At 43.9% G+C, this 23,737-nt stretch overlaps 1 pseudogene; it reads left to right on the top strand.

The window, feature by feature from the left end:
• The first annotated feature begins 992 nt into the window (after window positions 1-992).
• Window positions 993-1,294, top strand: LOC112859713 (U6 snRNA-associated Sm-like protein LSm3 pseudogene; annotated as a pseudogene).
• Window positions 1,295-23,737: the final 22,443 nt, after the last annotated feature.

Here is a 23,737-nt window from a genome sequence, read left to right as displayed (position 1 = left end):
GGAAGGGAGGAAGGGAGGGACGAACGGAGGGAGGGAAAGAGGGAGGAAGGAGGGAAGGTGGAGGAGAGGAAGGAAGGGTCTTCTGCTAAAGGAAAGCTCTGGAGCAGGACACTCTGTCTGGTAAACCTCAAGCTCGCTTAAAATTGCTGGGGCAATCCTTGATGTTATTTTGTTTCTCGAACTTCTGTCATGAATCAGCTAATATGGTAGCTGCTCTGTAAATCCATTTTCACTTGCTGTCCTTTAATGGTTCACTCACTTGCTGATCTATTCCAATTTCTGATACGACGTCACCTCTTCCCTCAAGAGATCTCATGATCACCTTCGCTAAAGATCACCTCTGACCCCTGGCACTCTGTCCTTTTTCTCTGTTTTAGTCTTTCCCTTCATATTGGCTCCCACTACCTTGTATCTAGTATCCTAGAGCATTACAGTAATGTAATGTTAATGTTATATTACTTGTGGTGTCTTCCCTGGAATATAAGCAACATAAACATGGAAATTTTGACCCTGCCCCCCGCCCCCCACCCCAATTGCTGTATTTCCAGCATCTTAGAACAGTATCTAGTGCTCAACTAAAAACTCAGTTGATACTTGTTGACATAATAAATGAATTGTCACGGCAATCCTGCAGGATTATCCTCATTAAACAGAGAGCAAAAGTAAAGATCAGGAAAACAAAGTAAACTAGGCAGTCATAAAACAAGTGACAGATCTGGATTAAAACTCAGATGTTTGAGGCACCTGGGTGGCTCAGTTGGCTAGGCGTCTGGCTTCAGCTCAGGTCATGATCTCTCGGTTCGTGAGTTCGAGCCCCGCGTCGGGCTCTGTGCTGACAGCTCGGAGCCTGGAGCCTGCTCCGGATTCTGTCTCCCTCTCTCTCTGCCCCTCCCCTGCTCGCACTCTGTCTCTCTCTCTCAAAAATAAATAAACATAAAAGAAATTGAAGAAAACAAAAACTCAGATGTTCTGAAAGGCTCAGGGTTTGAAACATGGCAGACGGTGTGGACCAGCAGCAAACTACCAACACCGTGGAAGAGTGTCTGTCTCTTATCAGGCTCACCCTGGTTGGGCGAATTTACGTGAAAATGAGAAACGAGCCCCGAGGCAGATTACATGCTTATGACCAGCATTGAAAGGTGATATTGGGAGATGTGGGGGAAACTGCGACTACTATAGAAATCGATGAGGAAACATACGAAGAGAGATATAAATCAACAACACGGAATATTCAGTGCTCTTTGTCCAGGGAGATGGTGTTGTTCTAGTTGCCCCTCTGCTAAGAGTTGGCTGAAACAAAGAATTTACCGTGTATGGAATACAGGAGACTTGGTGTGATTGCCTCTTTTAATACTGAAGACATCGCAAACAGGAATCTGTGTAAATTTTGATATGAAGAAATGACCCAAGATTCTTCCACTCCTGAAATGAGTTGATTTGCAGATAGCTCAAAATCCTTTTTTTTTTTTTTTTTAAATTTTAACATTTATTCATTTTTGAGAAAAAGAGTGTGAATGGGGGAGGGACAAAGAGAGAGAGGGAGACACAGAATCCGAAGCAGGCTCCAGGCTCCAAGCCGTCAGCACAGAGCCCCACGCGGGGCTCGAACTCACGAACCGTGAGATCATGACTTGAGCCGGAGTTGGACGCTTAACCGACCGAGCCACCCAGATGCCTGTTTTTTTTTTTTTTTAATTTATGTTTTTTTGATAATGCAAAATTTCTTAAGCTAAGGGCATTTTTATTTTTTTTTCCAACACTTTCAAAAAATGTGCTTCCCAAGAGGCAGGAAAAGGCTACCAAAAAACCACACACAAAAAACCCTCAGATGTTCTGCCTCCATGCCCGTGTCTTCTTCCGGTGCCGTAGAAAGTGGAGTCAAGGGCAGGATGCTCAGAGCAGGATGAGGAGGAGAACGAAGAATCACATCATTGGGGGGGGGGAGCACTTCCGCCCAGTACCCACTCAGCATGCTTCCTTCCGAGCTCAGCCTGACTGCTTTTTCCTTCTAGTCATGTCCTAGCCTCGCAGCATTCACATAATAACCTTCACTGAAAAATGGAGCTACGTTAACCCACGAGCTTGGAGTCATCTCCTTCCCCAGCTCCCCCTTTGTGAATTGCTTTGCTGAGTGCTCCTAAATCTGAGAGTGAAATAGTTAAGGAAAGTGCCAACGACGCTAGAAACTAAACGAGATCAGCATATCGGCGCTCATTTGTATCGTGTAGAGCTCCCCAGACCAGAATCACTCATTCAGGGTCGTTTTTCTCTACAGAACGTGCTTTCTTACCGACTCCTAAGAGGACTGGGACTGGGAAGACCATGGGGAAGCAGTTCTAAATAACTTCATTGTAAAGACCAATGCAACTAAAACGAAGGGCATTTCATATGTTAACCAAGTAAGCTGGGGACAGAAGGGAGGCCCTTTTGGAAGCATTTGTAGAAATTGCCCAGGAAACATACTCTGTGAAGATCCAAGATCTTTTCATAGACACCTCACCAAAATCTATATATTCGCTGTGGATTTGGGCATTTTAAAATCTGCGGTTCGTGGGAACATGAGCAATACAGTCTCATTTCGACTTCTTACTATGTACAGTCCAGATGCATTGAGAAAGGTGTTTGGTAATGTGAAATGGGTCTGCTCTGGGTTGTGTGTGATAACTTGCTGATACCGTGCCTCACCCAGAAAAGCAATACGTAGGAAAATAAATACCGGAGAATAGTTGCTCTCTCCCCTCATATTTATAAATAGGACATTTGTGACTTGAGTGATGACATTCTAAGATATTCACCTCAAAGTCCTTGGAGTCGGAGGCCGCCTCAAGTGTGTAGAAAATTGCTTTCCCAACGTCTCCCGGCTTTCGCCAATTTTGCAACTCAACGTTGTGGAAAATTGTGTGTGTGTGTGTGTGTGTGTGTGTGTGTGTGTTTGAGAGTGTTTGAAATCTAGGGTCTTAGCTGCAAACCAGATGTCATTTCCATTAGTTGTTTTGCAAAGTTGTTTCCCTTAAATCGCAGAAGTCAATATGTGAAAAATGAAATGGTTTGCACGGTGAGCCTTTCTTCACTTCTCCTGGATCCGGGGGGCACACAGACACGAGGGGGTCCAGGCCAACTCTGAGTGAGGGCAGGACCGCTGGGTGAAACTGTGGAGTGTGAGCTCCCCATCGAGAGGCAGCTGTAGCTGCTTACTCCTGGCTGGGGTATTGGGTATTCTAGAACATGCGCTCAGTAGTGCTGCTTTTAAAGAACTAGAAACCTGAATTTTCATGGAAACCTCCCAATTTTCAAATGCCAGCAATGAATTAAAATTTTGGGGGCGCCTGGGTGGCTCAGTCGGTCAAGCGTCCGACTTCAACTCAGGTCACGATCTCACGGTCCGTGAGTTCGAGCCCCGCATCGGGCTCTGGACGGACGGCTCGGAGCCTGGAGCCTGTTTCAGATTCTGTGTCTCCCTTTATCTGACCCTCCCCTGTTCATGCTCTGCCTCTCTCTGTCTCAAAAAATAAATAAACGTTAAAAAAGAATTTTAAGTTTTTAAATACACAAACAGGACATAAGACCCACTGGCCCAGCCACTAAATAAAATTCAACAGGTGTTCAATGTGTGATACATTAGATTGGGTGCCAAGCAGCCAGTCCCTCCAAAGAAGGATCTTCGAGAAGCAGTAGACTCCCCCTGTCTTGAAGGTCACCTGCTTTTAAAGTATCTGTGACCAGGGTGCCTGGGTGGCTCAGTCGGTAAAGCGTCTGACTTCAGCTTAGGTCATGATCTCATGGCTTGTGAGTTCGAGCCCCATGTCGGGCTCCGTGCTGATAGCTCAGAGCCTGGAGCCCGCTTCGGATTCTGTGTCCGTCTCTCGCTCTGTCCCTCTCCTGCTTGTGCTCTGTCTCTCTCTCAAGAATAAATAGAAAAAACATTAAACATTTATAAGATGTCTGTGGCAGAGAGACTGGTACCTGCTTTTGAGGTGTTTCCTGGTTACTTCTTTTCTCATCCTCTCCTATCCACCAGGACCCACCCCCTGGAGCTCCTCGTCATCAGCCACCTTGAGGGGCTACTGCTAAGTTCCCAGGGACAGCGGCACCTGGATGGACACGAGGCCGCCCCTGCCTTGGTTCTTGCTTCCTTGACCCTCCATGTTGCAGCCTTCCCAAAACTACACGGCATTCAATTACACTGGTTAGGGAGAACTAACTGAAGATTCTAGGCTTTAGAAACATTTTATTATTTTTCTAAATGATATATTCATATAAAAGTCTCCGTAATTCAAAGAACAAACACAACGAAAAGGTTAAACACACCATGGGATGGCCTCGGGGTCCCGTCTGTTATGTTTTCATCAACTCCCCTTACCAGGATCTCACCATTGAGCCTCCCATTCAGGGAAACCCTATCTTTCCTTCCACAGGCTCCGCCTCCCCTTTTCCTCATGTCCCTCAACAAGCCAGGGCAGGTACCTACTGGAGCGTGGACTTCCTGATGTCTGAGTTGTTCTGACCAGCTTCCATCCGGGGTCGGTGTGGTGCTAGAATGGTGGGTGGGCGGGGTGCTCATGCCACATGCTGCCCCGGAGTGGACTTTGGAGACACAATCCCAAGTCAGTACAAAGTTGCAGTTAGGTATTTGCCGTGCAGTTGGGACTCCTTTGACCAAGATGTGACTCTTCAAGCTTCAGGGTCATCCAGGAGCTAAGTATTAAATCAAACAACACACACACACACACACACACACACACACACACACACACACACATATCTGAGGTACTTCTCAGGGCAGTAGGGTCTAACCCACATGAAGGAAGAAAAATATTTTCCTAACTGGGATAACATCTGCCTGGCTGGCCTCCCTCACAGTGGTGTTGGCCTACCTCTGTTCTCCTGCCAAATCTCCATTCCCTCCAGGTCTAGGGGGGAATAAAAAATGGGATTCGTTAAAGGCCACCTACCCATTAACTTCTTAATGTCCATCAGTTTGTTGGAAAAAAACCCAGAAGAGTCTTTGAAACTATATGATGTTTTTTTCCTCCAGTGGGTCAAATTTTTGTGAGGACTTTCCGTAATCTTTGTACCTAAAGACCATTTCTAAGTAACCCCTAAGGATTGCAAAGGGGGTGGGTGCTTGGTTGGTGAGTTTAGTTATTCTAAAAAGCTGAATACAAATTCCTCATTAATAGGAAAAGAATCAAGACCATGTATGGGAAATTCTGACATTTTCATGTGCCCTCCAGAATCCCCCCGTACCCCACTGGCTTCCAGGTCTGAATCTTTCAGCATTAGTAAGACAACGATTTATGAGAAATGATCAGTCCAAATTTTATTTGGAATTGAGATTTACGTGTACTACATCACACAGATATGTACTTTGTAGCAGTGATGAAAAGGCAGAACATCATGGCTTTTCACAGATGAGTTATTCTCTTTGTGGTCAGTGAGAACAGTTACTGATTATGCCTTTCACTTTCTAATGTTGGGCTTTACGTATTTACAGAGGTATTTCTAGGAAGGTAAGCACGGTTTCATTTTTTTTATACATTTCAAAGAGTTCCCTCTCTGGGATAGTTGAAGACTGGATTTCTACTGACAAAGCAAGCATCGTGAGCTGAATAGTGATGACACAGTGGCGTCTCAATCATCATTTGCACGGATACATACCGTGGTTATCACGGAGGAGAAATGCATGTGCCTGGGCTCAGAAAGACGAACACAAATCCTAGCTCTGCCCTTGCCCGCTGGAGGGACCTGGACTGTCCAACTGCCAACATTCGGGTGTCCCAGGGAGCTGCTTGTGAGACAGCTGGTCGTGTTCACGTGTTTATTAGGAACACCACTGGAAAGAGCGACTACGGAAAGGATGGGAAGGAAGCAGGTGTGGGCAGAAGGGAATTTGAACCACAAGATATATCTGATGGTCTCAGTCAGCCTACCAGGAACTCTGGAGCTAAAACGTTCCTGCAGGTTGATGCTGGTCTTCGATGTCTCTCACTCAGTCACTGGATGCGGGCTACATACTGGGAGGGGTGTGGTCTGCAGGAGGAGGTTCTCCACAGTTCTAGGCTAGCCCTGAAGGGGATGACAGGAGTCCTAAAGCTGGGGTAGGTCCTTCCTTAATGATGGACCTGGGAGGGGTCTCTCTGTCCATCTCCTTTGAGTTCTCTGAACTTCAACTTCCTTGTAAGTACTCCATGAAGCCTGAACGCAGTCGTGACTGTAATCCACATGGCACAGTGCTTAGAACTTTCTAACTGCATGACAAGCATTAATTCTCATTATTGTCATTATCCAAAGACCGTGGTTGAGACAGAAAATTTCAAAGTGCTTGTTCATACCAAACAGTGGAGGCCTTCTATCGCTTCCCACATCACAAAGTCTATATCCCCAGGCACATTGTGCAGTGCGATGGCTTCTCGAATACCTAGTATTTGGTTTGTCTGGAGGGCAAAATTCCAAGGTACAGTAGCATCAGCAAAATGGGGAAGGCCGTGTCTCAAGAGACAAGGACACTGGGGTGTCTCACAAGCCCTTGGACAAGAATGCGGGTGGATACTGTGAACAACGGCACAGGAAGACACAAGGGTCTATTCTCCACCTTCGTCCCTGTTTTTCCAAGCAGGATCACTGCTGACAACGCATTCACGCGGGCCTTATTTGCCTCTCTTGTCGGGCAGATGGCCTCCCTTTGATCTCCCAAGGCAGTCAACAGTACTGACAACATCCGGGCTTTACTATCCAAGTGGTTCTGAAATCCCGGGAGGACTCTGATTGGTCTGACTTGAGTCCGGCTCCGGACTAGTCAAGAGAGGCCAGGGTCACAATGTCCCGTGGCCTTTTCTGCTTCCCACGTTACATGGGTAGGTGCAAGGGGACAGTGGAGTTTCAAGCCAAAGGCCTGAACGTATTGGGCTGAGAAAACAGTAGGTGACCACTGGACCCAGAATGCTGGGAAAAATATTTTCTTGAACGTTATCTTAGGGGAATAAAGATAATGTGGATCACTGGGGAACCACAGCTCCCCAGATTATGGGTCAGAAACTAATAAGACGTGTATCTGTGGGCAGAAAGAATCCTCACTACATTTGCTTTCTAAATAGTTTGGGGAAAAGGAGAGCTGTGGTGGCCCATTGCTCTGGAAAACTCTGGCTAATCGTTTCATGTTATAGGAATTTTCCAATCTGGAATTGACGGGGATACGCTGGATGCTACATTAATTCATCATCTCTCTCTATTTTTTTATTTTAGAGGGTTAAATACACATAGCCAACATCCCAGTTTTACTTTCTTTGACCTTGTACTCTAGATCCCTCACAGTCAAAAGACGAATTCAGTCAGAATATTAGATCTTGGGTGGCACAATTTTATTTAGAAAGGTTTAGGGATAGAACGTTCCAAAAAATGTTTCATCAATTGCATGTGATATTTAAGACAATGAATACTAGATGAGATGCATTAAGCAGAATGCACATGCCTCCAAGATATTTTGCATACTCTTTGAGCTGGAATAATCAGCTTTGATGAGAATTTGATCTTCTCGTTGTCATTTTCATTTTGAATAGTTTCTTGAGGGAAGCATTCCATGCAACAACAGTTTATGAAAAGTGCTTCATAAGCTCTCAAGTAACTTCGTTGTCTCAGTCGATTTACTCTGTCTGCCGGCTCCAAAGACTCACCTGAGTTGTTCCGTTCACATCAAGTTTCTGGAGGTAGGGGGAGCTTCTAGAATCTGTATTTTCTGGGACTGCATCACTTTTCTGTCTTCTGTGCTCAGCTACCTGCATATGCCCCTGTAACAATCCTTATGTCCTAGGAATTGCCAAGAGGTAAAGAGACGAACGAAAGAAGTGTGATGAAAATGCTTTTCCCCATGTCCAACACCCAATTCACTGATCTGAGTGAATTTTCTCTTGCTGATAAGCAGCATGGCCCAGCTTGGGAGTCAGACACACTTGGCTTTGAATTCTGGCAGAGCCGCTTGCTGGCTCTCTGGTCCCGCACCGATAGCTCTCATCCGGATGGTGAATGTCCCCATGTCCTTAAAAGGTTCGGCATCTTCTTCATCGTCTGGGAAACTTCTCATAACTTTTTGCCTGCAAGCAAGCTTTCTTTGATAACATTTCTCCTGAGGCCTCCTCAAAAAAAAGGCCCTTTTTCTTTACTCAGGTTTGCCTTAGACGTTACCCTCGCTCCCCTGCTCCCCAACGGTGTCATTTTCAGACCACTGGGTCTCCTTTTCTTTCGAAAGAAAAAGTAAAGTAAGATAAAAACAGCGCACTCTCTTTGAAGCTGGCATCATTGACTTGAATAAGTGGCCTCTGCTTTGTAGCCATCAAAACCCTGTTTGCATCAGACCCTAGATGGCGGCCTTGGTTTTGTACCCGAACCCTTGCCATCCTCATAGGTGACTTTGCCGTCCTTCATGTTAGCTTCCCAGCTCTCCCAAAGTCGTGTCTTGCACCGTATCTTCACTCTCAACGGTACCACCTTGGAAGTCTCAGATGAACGCCTCCCAACCACGGCTTCCTATTATGTAGGAAGTATTCTTGCTCCCATGCAGAAGTATTCTTGCAGCAACGATTCTGCGACCTCCCGGCAAATTCGAATCTGTGAAATTTGGCCAACTTGCCATCCGCCGGCCCTCAACCTGTTACTCTTTCTCGTTTAGCGTGCATTCTGTGATTCGTTATGATGATCACTCTGGCAAATACTATCACCTCTGGTGCTGTCCTCTGCTTTGGCCCCACCCACCTGGTAGAACTCTGACCTTGAATGAACTTGGACACCCACGTTCCCATTGGGTGTATCCAAGCAGCAGAGGGGTGTGGAGGAAACCCTCCGGGCAGGCTGGTCCTAGAGGACCTCTAGGACGTCCTCACGTCCTAGAGGATGTGAATGTTCTCCAGACTCAGTTGGGACCTCACCCCTACAATCCAAGGTGCTTAAATATGCAGCTCCTTCTTGCTTTCTCCGAAGCTCTAACTCTTCTCCCCACAGTTCTTCAGAGGCAGCCTTTGCCTTTCCTTCGCGGGGAAAACAAAAGCTTTCCAATGTTTATGTTACAGCAGATGTGGGCTAAGGATGAGTACTTGATTAATTAACAGAAAGATCAGACTGAGGCAGAGAATTAAAATGAATATACACACACACATCTTACACGCTTTAGTTCGATGTTACCTATAAAAAGGACGTTAATTTATAATATTTGAATGTATGGCCAAGGCTGTTATGTCGAATATAGTTCTGTGGATTTCAGTCCCTCACTTTCTTTTTTATATAAGGGGCAGGTTTCCCTGTTATGCAATTGAAATCTATGATTCCCAGTTTCACCTTTTTAGAATATGAATAATCACCTAGGTCTTTTTGAAAACAAACTAAATTTAGAAGAGAATGCTTCTTCTTTTCTTATGATTTTTTTTTCCCTCCAAACTTTGAGAATGGTCTTGCCACACCAAAGGAAATAGTTTTTAATGTCTTGCCTTTCTTTAGTCTTTCCAAAGTCTTCGAGATAGTTTTATTAGAGAGGTGCCTGGGTGGCTCAGTTGTTTAAGCATCTGACTCTGGATTTCCGCTCAGGTCATGATCTCACGGTTTGTGAGTTTGAGCCCCGCATCGGATTCTGCTCTGATGGTGTGGAGCTTGCTTAAGATTCTCTCTCTCTCTCTTAAAATAAATAGATAAGCTTAAAAAAAAAATATATATATATATATACATATATATTTATTAGAAACAACTCTCTTTTCATCCTTGTAACTCATGGCTTCTGTGATAGTTTATTAATTTACATAATTATTATAACTAATAGAAGTGGCATAAATAATTCGGGAACAAACACCACAGTCTCTTGATGTGCATACAAACCAGCTGGTGAGAGCATAAATGTACATCAGTGTATGTTCTTTAATACACACAACCCCTTTGATCATTATCATCTTTTTCCTTTCAGAGACCCAGTGGATACCTTTATAGTTAAAAAAATGTGGGGGCGCCTGGGTGGCTCAGTCGGTTAGGCGTCCGGCTTCGGCTCAGGTCATGATCTCGTGGTCTGTGAGTTTGAGCCCTGCTTCGGGCTCTGGGCTGATGGCTCAGAGCCTGGAGCCTGTTTCCGATTCTGTGTCTCCCTCTCTCTGACCCTCCCCCGTTCATGCTCTGTCTCACTCTGTCTCATAAATAAATAAACATTAAAAAAAAATTTAAAAAATGTGGAGAACGAGCATTGGAATGAGGAGAGAAATACAATTTGTGAGCGGTTACAGCAAATGGGTCGTTTATTTCTAGAGGTAAAATTTAAATTGATTGGAATTAAGATCTCATCATTGAAATCCAATTATCTAATTAGTTTTTTTTTTTAAAATGGATAATGAAAATTACTAAAAATGTAGTAAAGTATATTATCACTTGTTTCAGTTACATATGTAAGTGGCTTTTTGAAGTTTAATCAAACTGGAGCACTCTTTAAAGCTGGCAAATGCTCAGGTTTTCTTATTACACACAGTGTACATGTGACAAAATTACTTCCGGCATAAAGTTCACGTATACAGATGTCGCTTATTAATAGCATTAGTCAAATTGTTATCAGAGGATCTGGTGGGAGGTGGAATATTGGATCCTTTGTCACATAATATTGCCTATGATTTTTTAATTTGAAAAATATGAGACACAAGAAATAAGGCCAAAATCTCTAGCAGATTATAAATACAGTTACTAATCTATCAATGTCACTGGTAATCCTTTCCCACTTCCAATATTAGCTCTCTGGTATTACAATTGCTTTAAAAAAATCAACACTTGGTGGGGGAGTCTGCGTGGCTCAGTTGGCTAAGCATCCGACTCTTGGTTTTGGCTCAGGTCATGATCTCACAGGTTGTGAGTTTGAGCCCCAAGCAGGCTCTGCGTAGATAGCACAGAGCCTACTTGGGATTCTCTCTCTCTCTCTCTCTCTCTCTCTCTCTGCCCCTCCGCCTGCTTGCGCTCTCTCTCTGTCTCTCAAAATAAATTAAAAAAAGTTAAAAAATTAAAAAAATGAATAAAAAAATCAACACTTATCTAAGGAAGTTCAAACTCAACTCTTGTCAAGACAGAAAACTTTATCATCTTTTAATGTCTTCCTAAGGATTGTGAATTGTTAGCACTACATTTCCAATTAGAGGGTATTTTTTTCTCAACATATGATGTTTAGAGAAAATATTATGTAGGAGTAAAGAGGAAAATATTAAGAATGCTGGTTACTATTTCTAATTCTTAAATCATTGCCACCTAAATAGAGGTGGCTGTAGAAAATTTAGTAAAGCTCTATTGAACTGTATATTTATGCGTACTAAATTTCTGTGTTGTACCTCGAGAGTCAATGGCTAAACCCACTTGTTTCTAATTTGACTTTGAAATTTGAATTTTAGGGTGAGAAGAAAATTTTGGCACAGGCTTGTCCAACTCATCCCCATGTTCATCCGGGTGGTCCCCCCAAGGAATATTTCTCTTTCTGAATTCAGTCATCACTTCTTGACCCAGACTTTATCGTCTCTGAAAGTGAAATGCTCTGGCAGATAAACTGAAAAGGAGCCGCCAGTTCCATATTTCCATAATAACAATCTGGTATTTATTAGCCTTAGTATTTTCCAGGATAAGGGGTGTTGACAACACATCCTACAGGATGTGGGGGAGATGCCTCTACACGACTTATCCTGGAAGACTTTCAGCAAATGAAGAAGACAATGGGCTCTCTGTTGCAATCAGCTTATCCAGGGCGTAGCCAAAGTTGCACATGGCCAAGTAGAGTGTGGATGATCGGGCACTCTCTGCATGACCAGTGACTCTGTCAGGTACTTGTTATGGGGTTTCTTGTGCTGTCACACTGCAAAGGACTGAGAGAGGCCCCCTGAAGCCATTTGTGTCTTCCCTTTTCCCTTAACTCACTTCTCTAGGAAGAGATCAGATGAATGTCAAGAGAGACCATTGTGTCTCGAGGACAACACAAAATGGAAAACATTCAAAATGGCGTATTCTATCCTTGATTACATTTTCCTTTCTCGAATTTATTATTTTTGAGATCAGGGACTTTTCAAAACGTGTGTGTATGTGTGTGTGTGTGTGTGTGTGTGTGTGTGTGTGTGTGTGATTTTTTTTCTGTATAGATAAAAAGATTTTTCTGTTGAAAAATAGTATTTAGAAAAGTTTGGGGCCAGACATCTCTAAATGTGATCTCTAGCTCCACACATGTATAACACCTTGTGCAAATTTTTTAGCTAACCTGAAAGTTTCCTTATCTTTAAAATAGAAACAATATCAATCATCTCTCTGGGTGGTTTGGGGGCTTAAACTGTAATGCACATAACGTATATAATAAAATATTCAGTACATAATACAGGTTAAAGAGTGGCGGTTCTTTACCCCTAAAAATAACTGCAGTGGAGTGATCATCAGGAAATCTTTCATCATCTGAACTGAAAATGTAGTAAATAGCACAGAAACTACCAGTTAATTTAATAACCTCACAATAGAAACTCACAGGAATCCACTGACCCTGGCAGGACATTAGGTTCTATAGGTCACTGTGTAGGACCTTGTGGGACTGACAAAGACAAATCCGGAAAAGCCTTAGATGCAAGACTTGTTGGGGAATAAGTAACCCACCAAAACACTGTGAGCAAAGAAGTGATGTGCTGGAAGTCTCCTTTAGGAAGTTTAACCTCTTGGCAATGTATGGCACAGACCAGAGAATGGAGAAATCAGAAGGGCTGAGGACAGTTACGATGCCATCATAGGCACTCTAGCGAGTGAGGTGGGGAGGTCGGCACTAACTTGTTAAATATGAGCCTTCCCTTCAAGGAATGATGGTCTTCTCTGATGAAAGCGGAAGAGCAAGGTATTAGTACATTTTTTTTTACCTTAAGTTTTTCTTTTAATTCCAGTTAGGTAACATATAGTGTCATATCAGTTTCAGGTGTACAAGCTAGTGATTCAACAATTCCATACATCGCCTGGTGCTCATCTGGACAAGTGCAGTCCTTAATCCCCATCACCTGTTTCCCCCAGCTCCCTACCCTGAAAGGTATGTGTACCTTGATGAGAGTTGCCCACCCAAGGTGAGGAGGGGGAGGGTATGGACCTATGGAGCTGACCCTAACTGAAGCAGAGGCCAACCCTCAGGTGCAGTGAGCATCTAAGGGGCACACCAGTCACAGTCAACGACTTGAAGGGGAGAGAGCTAGAAGGGGTGACAAGTTAATTATGGCTGAGTTTCAGGGCCACGGTAGAATGGTTCCTATGGCAGAAGTTGGAGACCATGACTTTATATGCACAGTCAATGCACATTTACCATTTCGTATCTTTAGCTACTCTACTTCAGCTACTCTTGGCTGTGCAGAAGCAAAGGGTGTCTGTGTGCAATTTACCCAGTAGAACGAGGGAAACAGATTATCTAGGGCCCTGGTGAAAGCCAAGTTAGGGTCCAGGCTGGGAAGGGAGGCACAGGTGCCAGAAGAGGGCTGATGGGTTGACTAAGAAGAGTGGTCAAGCGCTTTCAAGAAATATAAAATCAAGGTCATAAAGTAGAAGTGGAGGTGGGATGCACAGGTGTGGTCGCAATCATTTAAATGATACTGAAGTCAAAGATGCCTCAGTGGTTATGGGTAGTCAGGAGGGAGTGAACGTGGTGAGCATTGAGGAGGTTCTGTGACTATGGGTCAGTTTGTTAGCAGAATCATGTAGGTCCATGTTGAATTTCTGAGAATGATGGCAAGAAAACAGGTAGAAGAGAAGAAAATGAATCCGGTGCTGGAGTCAGCACGAAAGTCAGCAGAATGTTCTAGAGATCAAAAGATGCCACGGAAGAGAAGGAAGGAAGAGCAGTCTACATGAGATAAGGTTATTAAGGGATGGCAGAACCATGATGAAAATGGCTCTGTGAACTCAGGAACTTAAAGACTCATCTCCTGGCTCTGTTAAGCTAGGGTAGACAAGAGCATCTTTCTCTGGAGAGAGTGGCAAGGATCTGAGGCTAGTTTTAGCAGGGAAGAAAGAGGAAGCTAATGAAAAACACAGACCATGACAGGTGGGTTCTGAGCGAAGTCAGGGTTCCGCAAGGCCCATGGGGAGCCTGGGTGGCTCAGTTAGTTAAGGGTCCGACTTTGGCTTAGGTCAAGATCTCACGGTTTATGGGTTTGAGCCCCGCATCGGGCTCTGCACTGTCGGTGCGGAGGCTGGTTGGGATTCTCTCCCTCCTCTCTCTCTCTGCCGTTTCTCAACTTGTGCACACATTCTCTCTCTCTCAAAAATAAATAAATAAAACTTAAAAAACAACAACCAATCAACCAACCAAACAAACAAAAGGCCCAGTGTGCAAATGACTGCTAAAAGCAATATACTAAGGAGGAGGAGTATTTCCAGTCCCTTACTTTTCTTCTAGGTTTTTAGTCAAGTCATAAAGATTAAGAATTATTTACTTAGAAAACCAGTAATCGTGGGGGTTTTTTCCTAATGCAAGACTGAAAAAGCTATTTCCCTCCTTCTGCACTTGTCAGTTTTGCTTTACTTATTTGTGTCTGCAGAGTATGCATAATTTTTGTACATGCCAAGATGCTGTGAGTGTAATAGACTATTGACTTGGTCATAAATTTGAGTTAAACTGAAAGAATAATAAGCAATGTTGATATTTGCTCAGAATTATAATAAATGTGTAACCACGGTGCTCACTAGGTTAAAAGGGCGTTTTGTTTCTGCTTTGGAAAAATCTGCCTAATGTGTTTGACATTTAAAATATGAATAACTCAAGAGATCTTAGAGCTAATACAGCAAAGTAAGTTTTTGGATTTTATCTATTTCTCTAAATGTCAGCATTGCTTTGTAATAAATTATTTGATATTGCAGCGCTTTGAAAAAGATCAACTATGCTTTTGCAATTTGCTTGCTTTTATATTTTCTTGGCTTAGTTTCCTACCCTTTATTGGGGGTCTAAGCAAAAAATATTAGAAACACTTAGTTCTAAAGGGGTTCTAAACCTAGCAGAAAATTTTAAATATTGGGGATTGGGCACTGCGTTGAATGTCTCCATTATTAGCGTGTAATGAAATGAATGTCTGCTGCATTAGACCCTGGCTTATGACTCAGTTGTCAGGGTTTTGCTTCAAAGGGCAGGCTGGCAAATGTTTCAGAAAGGATGATTATGATCCTAATGCAGACTTTGAGAGATGGGTACAATCCAGCAGTGAGGACTCAGGGATGTTGTTTCCCCCCACTGCGCGCCCCCTCCATGAGACGCTCGAGAATCAGGAAGAAAGCAAAGGTCTGTGTTTCCTATTTCCCAGGCGATGGATGGCATGCATGTTCAAGAGTGGCATCAGCTAACTGTGGGTAATAAAAATCACAGACAAAATTAAGTGACCGATAGAAATAGGCACGATTGTCTTCCGGATTTAGTGATGACGTGGTTTTTGTTTTGTTTTGTTTGAAAAGTAGGAGCTGCCTTGATGTGTGACGATTGCCTTATTACTTGTCCTTTCAACAGATATTTGCCAAGCACCTGCTATCCTGTTCTAGGCACTGGTGAGTGAGCAGAGAGCAAGAGAGAGTGTCTGCACTCACAAAACTTTCCTCTAGTGATGGGGACTCAGCAAGCAAATAAACAATCGCATGAATAAAGAACACAATTTCAGGGGCGCCTGGGTGGCTCCATCAGTTAAGCGTTAAGCGTCTGACTCTTGATTTCCGTTCAGGTCATGATCTCATGGTCTGTGAGTTTGAGCCCCACATGGGAGGAGGCTACGTGGGATATCCTCTCTCTCTCTCTCTCCTTCTCTCTCTGCCTCTCCCCTGCTTGTGCTCTCTCCCCCTCAAAATAAATAAATAAAAACTTTAAAAAATTTTAAAAAGAACACAATTTCAAATACCTGGTGTTCCTCTGCCTGTGTAGCGAAAGGTGAATAAGTAAGTTTGTGCCTGGTTAGATCTGTGCTGACTCTGGACAAAAATCCACTCTAGCACTGGGGAAAAATCGAGTCACTTTTAATATAATATATATAGTATATATCGGGCCGCCTGGATGACCCTGTCAGTTAAGTGTCCGACTTCGGCTCAGGTCATGATCTCGCGGTTTGTGGGTTCGAGGCCCACGTCGGGCTCTGTGCTGACAGCTCAGAGCCTGGAGCCTGTTTCGGATTCTGTGTCTCCCTCTCTCTCTCTCTCTCTGCTCCTCCCCCACTTCCTCACGCCCACACCCTGTCTCTCCAAAATAAGTAAACATTAAAAAAATTAAAAAAAAAATAGTATCTACAGTATACACAAGAGAATGTATATGTGTGTACATCTCATAGAAACTCTCCCTACCTCCTTCTCTTCCTTCTCCACTGTCTCTTTCTCTTTTTCTCCCTCCTTGCCTCCCTCTCCTCTCCCCGTCTCCCGCCTCTTTCCTTTTACTTAAAGGCTCCTGCCACATGTCCTTTTGGCCTCGTTAATGAATCATTCATTTCCCAGGAAACTCCTTTTATTTGGCAAGCACAGGATCGGAAGGAAACCGTTTTTTCACACTGCTCTGGTCTCCGGAGGATTTTCCTAACCCCTGCTTGCCTCCTGCCTCCCCCACTCATTCTGTCCCTGCGGGTTGGGAGGGGGTGGGGAGGGGGAGGGGGGTGGTGAGAGGGGAGTTGGGAGGGACAGGCTTGAATCTTAGCCCCGCCTACTTCCCCTCTCTCCTCCACCCTGCTCTGTCCTATCCAAGTGCCAGGGTGACCACGTCCTGCTGGGGACTCAGCCTAATTCGGAGGTGTCTCTAATTACAACGTCATTAGGAAGGAGGCTGACGTCTCACCACCCCCCTGACTCCAGCAGCTCCAGTGGCTTAGAAACCTGCAGGTTGGGTAAGGAGCGATATTTGCCAGGCCTGTTGAAATGCAGACACAAGGACTTGCTCTGGGTTATCCCAGGAGTCTGGTTTAAGGTCCTGGACCCGCTGGATAACAGCAGTATGGGATGCCTCCTTCCTGTCCGTCTCGGGTGTCCCTATGCACACAAAGCAGAAGGTCTTCTGGTGCTTTCTAAAGGGATTCTAAAGAATCCGCAGTGCTTTCTAAAGGGAGCAGTACCTGTTTTTATTTCCCCTGCGGTGAGTGCACCGACCAGCCCTTGGAATGCATGAGTGCATCTTTTTTCTTTTGGAATTCTTACTTAAATTCGAATTAGTTAACCTGCAGTGCAATATTGGTTTCAGGAGTGAATAGAGTAATTCATCACTTACAGACCACACCCAGTGCTCATCACAAGTGCCCTCCTTAGTACCCATCCCCCACCTAGCCGTTTCCCACCCACCTCCCTCCATGAACCCTCACTTTGTTTTTTACGAGTCTCTTAGGGTTTGTTTCTCTTCCTCTCTTTTTCCCCCACCTCCCATACGTTCATCTGTTTTGTTTCTTAAATTCTACATATGAGTGAAATCCTATGAGATTTGTCTTCTCTGACTGACTTATTTCGCTTAGTGTGATACACTCTAGCTCCATCCACGTAGCTGCAAATGGCAAGATTTCATTCTTTTTGATCGCCGAGTAATATTCCATTGTATATATTTGCCACGTCTTCTGTATTCACTCATCGGTCGACGAACACTTAGGCTCTTTCCATAGTTTGGCTGTTGTTGATAACGCTGCTCTAAACACCAGGGTGCACGTACCCCTTCAAACCTGTGTTTTTGTATCCTTTGAGTAAATACCTACTAATGGAATTGCGAGATCATAGGGTAGTTCTATTTTTAAGTTTTTGAGGAACCTTCATACTGCTTTCCACAATGGCTGCATCAGTTTGCATTCCCACCAACAATGCAAGAGGGTTCTCCTTTCCCTGAATCCTTGCCAACAATCCTTGTTGTTTCTTGTGTTGTTAGTCAACCATTCTGACAGGTGTGAGGTGGTATCTCAGTGTGGTTTTCATTTGTATTTCCTTGATGTTGAATAATGTTGAGCATCTTTTCATGTGTCTGTTGGCCATCTGGATGTCTTCTTTGGCAAAGCATCTATTCATGCCTTCTGCCCATTTCTTCACTGGATTGTTTCTTTGGGTGTTGAGTTTGGTAAGTTCTTAATAGATTTGGGATACTAACCTTTATCTGATTTGTCATTTGCGTATAACTTCTTCCATTTCTTTAGTTGCCTTTTGGTTTTGCTGATTGTTTGGTTCCATTGTGCAGAAGCTTTTTATCTTGATGAGGTCCCAGTAGGTCATTTCTGCTTTTGTTTCCCTTACCTCTGGCAACGTGTCTTGTATGAAATTGCTCTGGCCAAGGTCAAAAAGGTTGCTGTCTGTGTTCTCCTCTAGGATTTTGATGGTTTCCTCTCTTACATTTAGGTCTTTCATCCATTTTGCATTTATTTTTGGGGTTTGGTGTAAGAAAGTGGTCCAGTTTCATTATTTTGCATGTTGCTGTCCAGTTTTCCTGACACCATTTGCTGAAAAGATCGTCTTTTTTTCCATTGGACGTTATTTCCTACTTTATCGAAGATTAGTTGATCATATGGTTGTAGGTCCATTTATGGGTTTTCTATTCTGTTCCATTCATCTATGAGTCTGTTTATGTGCCAGCGTCATACTGTCTTGATGATGACAGCTTTGTAATACAGATTGACATCTGGAATCGTGATGCCTCAAGCTTTGCCTTTCTTTTTCAGGATTGCCTTGGCTATGGGGGGGTCTTTTGTGGTGCATTACTGCATTAATGAGTCAAATAACTAATGCCAGCCCCATACTCATGGAAAGAACAATAAAAGTACGGATGTATTTCAAAAATGAGCAAGTCAAAACAAAAAAAGGAATAAATGACCATAAAAGATGTAGCCAGCCAACATTTAAGTTCTTGGTTTCTGGTGCTTTATCAAGCTTCTGCCTAAACATTAGGTCATGTTCAGAAAAAACAAAGGCAACTGGTCAAGACTTCAGCAGTCACTATGAACAGAACATCTAGATTACATTGGATCTTCTATATTCAGTCTTAAATTGAGGGTGAGAACATTACTTTGAGAAGGAAGAAAATTGCTCAGTATTCTTATAGATTGGTTCTTGTCACTAATGCAGCCAAGAATACCACTGTCTTCAAGTCTTTCAGGCCTGAAAACTCAGGATGACCTTTAACTCCTCCTTGGTAAATCTGTCCCAATCCACATATGTTACAGACATGCCTTCTTTTACTTTATTCTTCCTTTTTTTTTTTTTTAATTTTTTTTAATGTTTATTTATTTTTGAGAGAGACAGAGACAGAATGCGAGTGGGTTAGGGGCAGAGAGAGAGGGAGACACAGAAGCAGAAGTAGGCTCCAGGCTCTGAGCTGTCAGCACAGAGCCCGACACGGGGCTTGAACTCACGGACCTTGAGATCATGACCTGAGCCGAAGTCGGACGCCCAACCGACTGAGCCACCCAGGCACCCCCCCCCCTTTTTTTTTAACGTCTATTTATTCATTTTTGAGGGTGAGTGAACACAAGAAGGGCAGGGGCAGAGAGAGAGGGAGACGACACAGAACTCTGAGCTGTCAGCACAGAGCCCAACGCAGGGCTCACACTCACGAACCGTGAGATCATGACCCGAGCCGAAGTTGGACGCTTAACCGACTGAGCCACCCAGGCGCCCCGGGTTTACTTTCTTTAGAGAGTTTCTATTTTTTTCTTAAATCCGTCACTTACTGGTTTGCGTTCTCCCCTCCTTTATTGAACAGGTTCTTATGGGGCACCTGGTACGTGCCCAGTAATGCAGATCACGTTCAAGGAAACATTCACGAGGAGTTTATATTCTAGAACTTTATATTTATAGTGGAGAAGCTTAGATTTGCTGAATGCACCAGCTGTCATTCTTTGGAGGCAATTTCACTGGAGTCTGAGGAGGCAAACTAAATTTGCATAATAATGAAGAGACCCAGCATTTCCCATTTTTTTATTGTGGTAAAAACATAATTTTATAACATAAAATTCACCCGTCTTGACTATTTTTAACTGTACAGTTCAGTAGTTTTAATTATATTCACACTGTTGTGATCTCCGGAACTTTTTCATTTTGCAAAGCTGCGCTTCTTTACCCCCTGGACAAGAATTCCCCATCCTTTCTTCTTCTGCTTGCCTCTGGCCACCGCTATTCTACTTCCTGTTTTTATGGGTTTGACTCTCTTAGATACCTTACATGAGTGCATAATACGATATGTGTCTTTTGTGACTGGCTGATTTCGGTTTAATGGCCTCACGCTTCATCCGTGGTGTACCACGCGCCAGGATTTCTATACTTCTTCGAGCCGAAGAATATTCCACTGCGTGCCTTCCTCCTGTTCTCTTTGCCCATTTGTCCTCTAACACACATCGGCTTCCTCTCACCTCTGGAGTATTGTGAATAATTCTGCAATGGACATCAGTGTGCAAATTTCCCTTTGAGACCCCGCTTTTACCTCTTTGGGGTGAGTACCTACAAGTGGGATTGCTGGGCCATATGGAAATTCTATGTTCAGTGTTTTAAGAGACCTCCATGCTGTTCTCCATCGTGGTTGCATGCTTCGCATTTCCAGTAGCAGTGCACAAGAGTTCCGAGACAAGGCGCATTTCTTAAGAGCTGAGATTTGCGCACGTTCCCAGGAGCAAACACAAGACCAATTGCATGTTAAATGGCAAGCTTGCCTTGGTCACCCCCTCAAGCACACAGGAGCGTGCCCTGCAATCCCACCAGCATGGCCGGCCTTGGGGCATGCTCTTGGAAGAGAAGGGAGATGGGATTCTGTATTGGTATCTAGTAGGTCTCCTTGTTGTTGAGTTCTGCTTTCTCTGGTCAGGGAGGTGACTGCTTATCTTTAGGTCCCAACAGGTACAGCCATGTCAGCTCAGGCAAAGAGGGAGGGTTCTGGCTGCATGTTTTGCCCCAGGGGTAGCCCAGGAATCCCATTTCCTGTGGTTAGTGTTGTAATCTTATCAGCTGCCAGCAGGCGAGTCCAGCTGGGTCCCTCTCCATTCTGCCATAATCAAACAAACACACTAATAAATTGAGACCTGAACTTACATCACTGCTTTTCGAACATTTACAATTTTAAGTTTCTACGAGTTCATTCGTTTTGGTTCTTAAACTGGAGCTTCATTACTAGGTGCATTGAAATCCAGGTCCAAGAAGGATAGTTCTAGATTTGCTTCCAGCTGCTATTCTTTGTGCCTCAGTGCTCTTTGTTTGTGACGTGGAGACATTAACACCTACTTGTCGAGAGCAGGAGTTTATGCCTCTCGATCTTCGCTTCCGGTTGTTAGGCCCAGGAGGACTTACACTACCTGGCAAAGGGAATTGAGTTGCAGATGGAATTAAGGATGACCTTAAAATAGGAAGATTATCTTAGATTGTCTGGATGGTTTCAGTGTAATCACATGGACCCTCAAAACGGGAAGAGGAAGACAGAAGAGGAGAGCTGAGGAGAGCTCTAAGGGTGGAAGAACAGGCAGGAAGGATTTGCATCATAAGAGGGAACAAACCCGGCTTGGAAGGGGAGAGAGGCAGTGGCTTTGCCCAGAGAAGGATTTGCCCAAAGAAGTCAGGGATGACCCTCAGCTGATACCAACAAGGATATGGGACCTTGGCCCTATCACAGCAAGGACCCGAATTCTGCCAACAACTTGCATGAGCAAGGAAACAGATTCTCCCCAAGAGCTTCCAGAAAGGAGCACAGCCTTGAGGAGCCCTTGAGTTTAACCTGAGAACCATCCCAGGACATCCGACCTAGGGAGTTGTCCTAAGCTGACAAAATTGTGATGATGTGTTATGGCAGCAATAGAAAATGAACACACTACTTCTAACGTTGTTTTAGGAGTTCAATAAGGCGACGTTGGCAAGACTCGGAGTTTGGTCCTTATTCAGCGCTTGGTCATTTCTCTTATCATCACTGACAAAACACGTCACAATCCAGTGCACTTTAGGGAAGCCAAAGCCAGGGCACAGGTCTCACGGGCCATCTGTCTGCACTTTGTACCCTGCCATGCGGGGAGGGTTCTGGTATCACGTTGTTGGTGGGTCTATGGGCAATAGGAGTGCAATCTGAGGAGGCCACCAGAGCTACAGAATGATCTGGAAGTGACACTCCATAATGAATGGTAGGAGGAAGTTTAGACGCACAGCTTAAAGTTGAGAACACAAAACAGTGCAGAGGAATGAGCTCCTTTTAACATAAGGGAACAGCTAGGACACCAGGGTCGCTCAATTGGGTAAGCGACAGACGCTTGAGTTGGCTCAAGTCATGATCTCATGGTTTGTGAGATCAAGCCCCCAGGGGAGCTCTGCATTGACATCGTAGAGCCTGCTTGGGATTCTCTCTCTCTGTCTCTCCCTGGCTCACACGTGAACACTTGCTCGCTCTCTCGCTCTCAAAATAAATAAATCAACATTTAAAAAAATAGTCAAAATCAGTAAGGGAACAGCTTTCTTACACAAGAAGTATTAAACTTGTATTCCTTCAGAAAGTGGACTTAGGTGAATCAGCAAAAACTACCAAAACACAAATTTGCGCTCAGTACAAAAGATAACGTCCTTACCTCTTGGTCATTCTGCAGAGCGAGTAAGCTCCTGGGTGAGTCTGTGAGCATCCAGTCCCCCAGCCCCTGGGAGGGTTCAGACAGAGGCAGGGCACAAGCACAGAGAGGCAGGGACTCTGCCTAGAGGGACTGTGATGTCCGCTGTCACCCCCATTCCTGTCACGCCCATTCGCGCCTGAACGAAACTGCCCTAGTTCGCAGAAAAAACGGTGTCTCCGGATGCATGTTTACAAGTTACATTCGTAGCGTAATACAAAAATGTGAAGAGCTTCACTCTTTGGGGCTGATTAGACTAACCACATGCGTTCCTGGGTTGTGCTGCTTTTTATGGAGAGACTTACGACATAGGCATACCGATACGTGACATGTGAGGTTGTTTGTCAGGGAGGAATAAGAACATGGGTGTGCATGTGTGGAGGAATTTTACCTTGAGGAACATTCACTGCAAGCAAGAGAGACAAACTTTTGTTGAAGGGGAAATGGAGCGTCATGCTTTAGCTCTGAGACAAAGTTCTCAAAACCTGATGTTTTATATTTTCTGATGGGTTTTATTGTTATATTTATTAGGCTAATGAGCGTGTGATCCAATTGACTTCATGTTTATGCCATTAAAACTAATAAATATATATTGTATATATTTAGAATCTGATATCATTTAGAATCTAAAATGGTCTTATGGGGACACTTTCTTGTTTATTACCAGAAGGTGACAACACAGCATTTTCACAAAAACGCACGCATCCCGATTTTAAGAAAGCTGCGGTATAAAGTGGTTCGCCCGTAGGCAACAAAGAAAAGCTCTCCTTAATGGGAGAATATGAGCAAATAAATGCAGCAGCTTTTTGGTTCAGAAATCATGAAATACTTGGACAATCAACCTTTTGCAATGCCCAATAATCTGAGTGACCCAGACAAGGATCAATAAGGGATGTGAAGACCGTTAGTGAAAGTTGCTGAAGAATAAGATATTGGCAAAGTGCCGGTCATATCACACCATAGGTCATCTGATAATTACAAATATACCTTTTTAGTGGGTGTGTCTGGTGGTCCCCACTTCCATACAGTGATCCGATTTAACTTTTAGAATAATGGGTCTGTGTGAAGTCATGTAATTCACAGTGATTCATTCCGGAGTACCCAATATCACTTCTGACATATTCCTACCAAGATTGTTTGCCACACTGAAATAAGCCTTCGGGGTTGACTTCAGATGACCACAAATAAAA

Source organism: Puma concolor, chromosome F2 (genome assembly GCF_028749965.1).
Source record: "Puma concolor isolate L17-30 chromosome F2, mPumCon1.1.hap2, whole genome shotgun sequence".
Taxonomy (NCBI): domain Eukaryota; kingdom Metazoa; phylum Chordata; class Mammalia; order Carnivora; family Felidae; genus Puma; species Puma concolor.
This window is presented reverse-complemented; position numbering and strand designations above follow the sequence as displayed.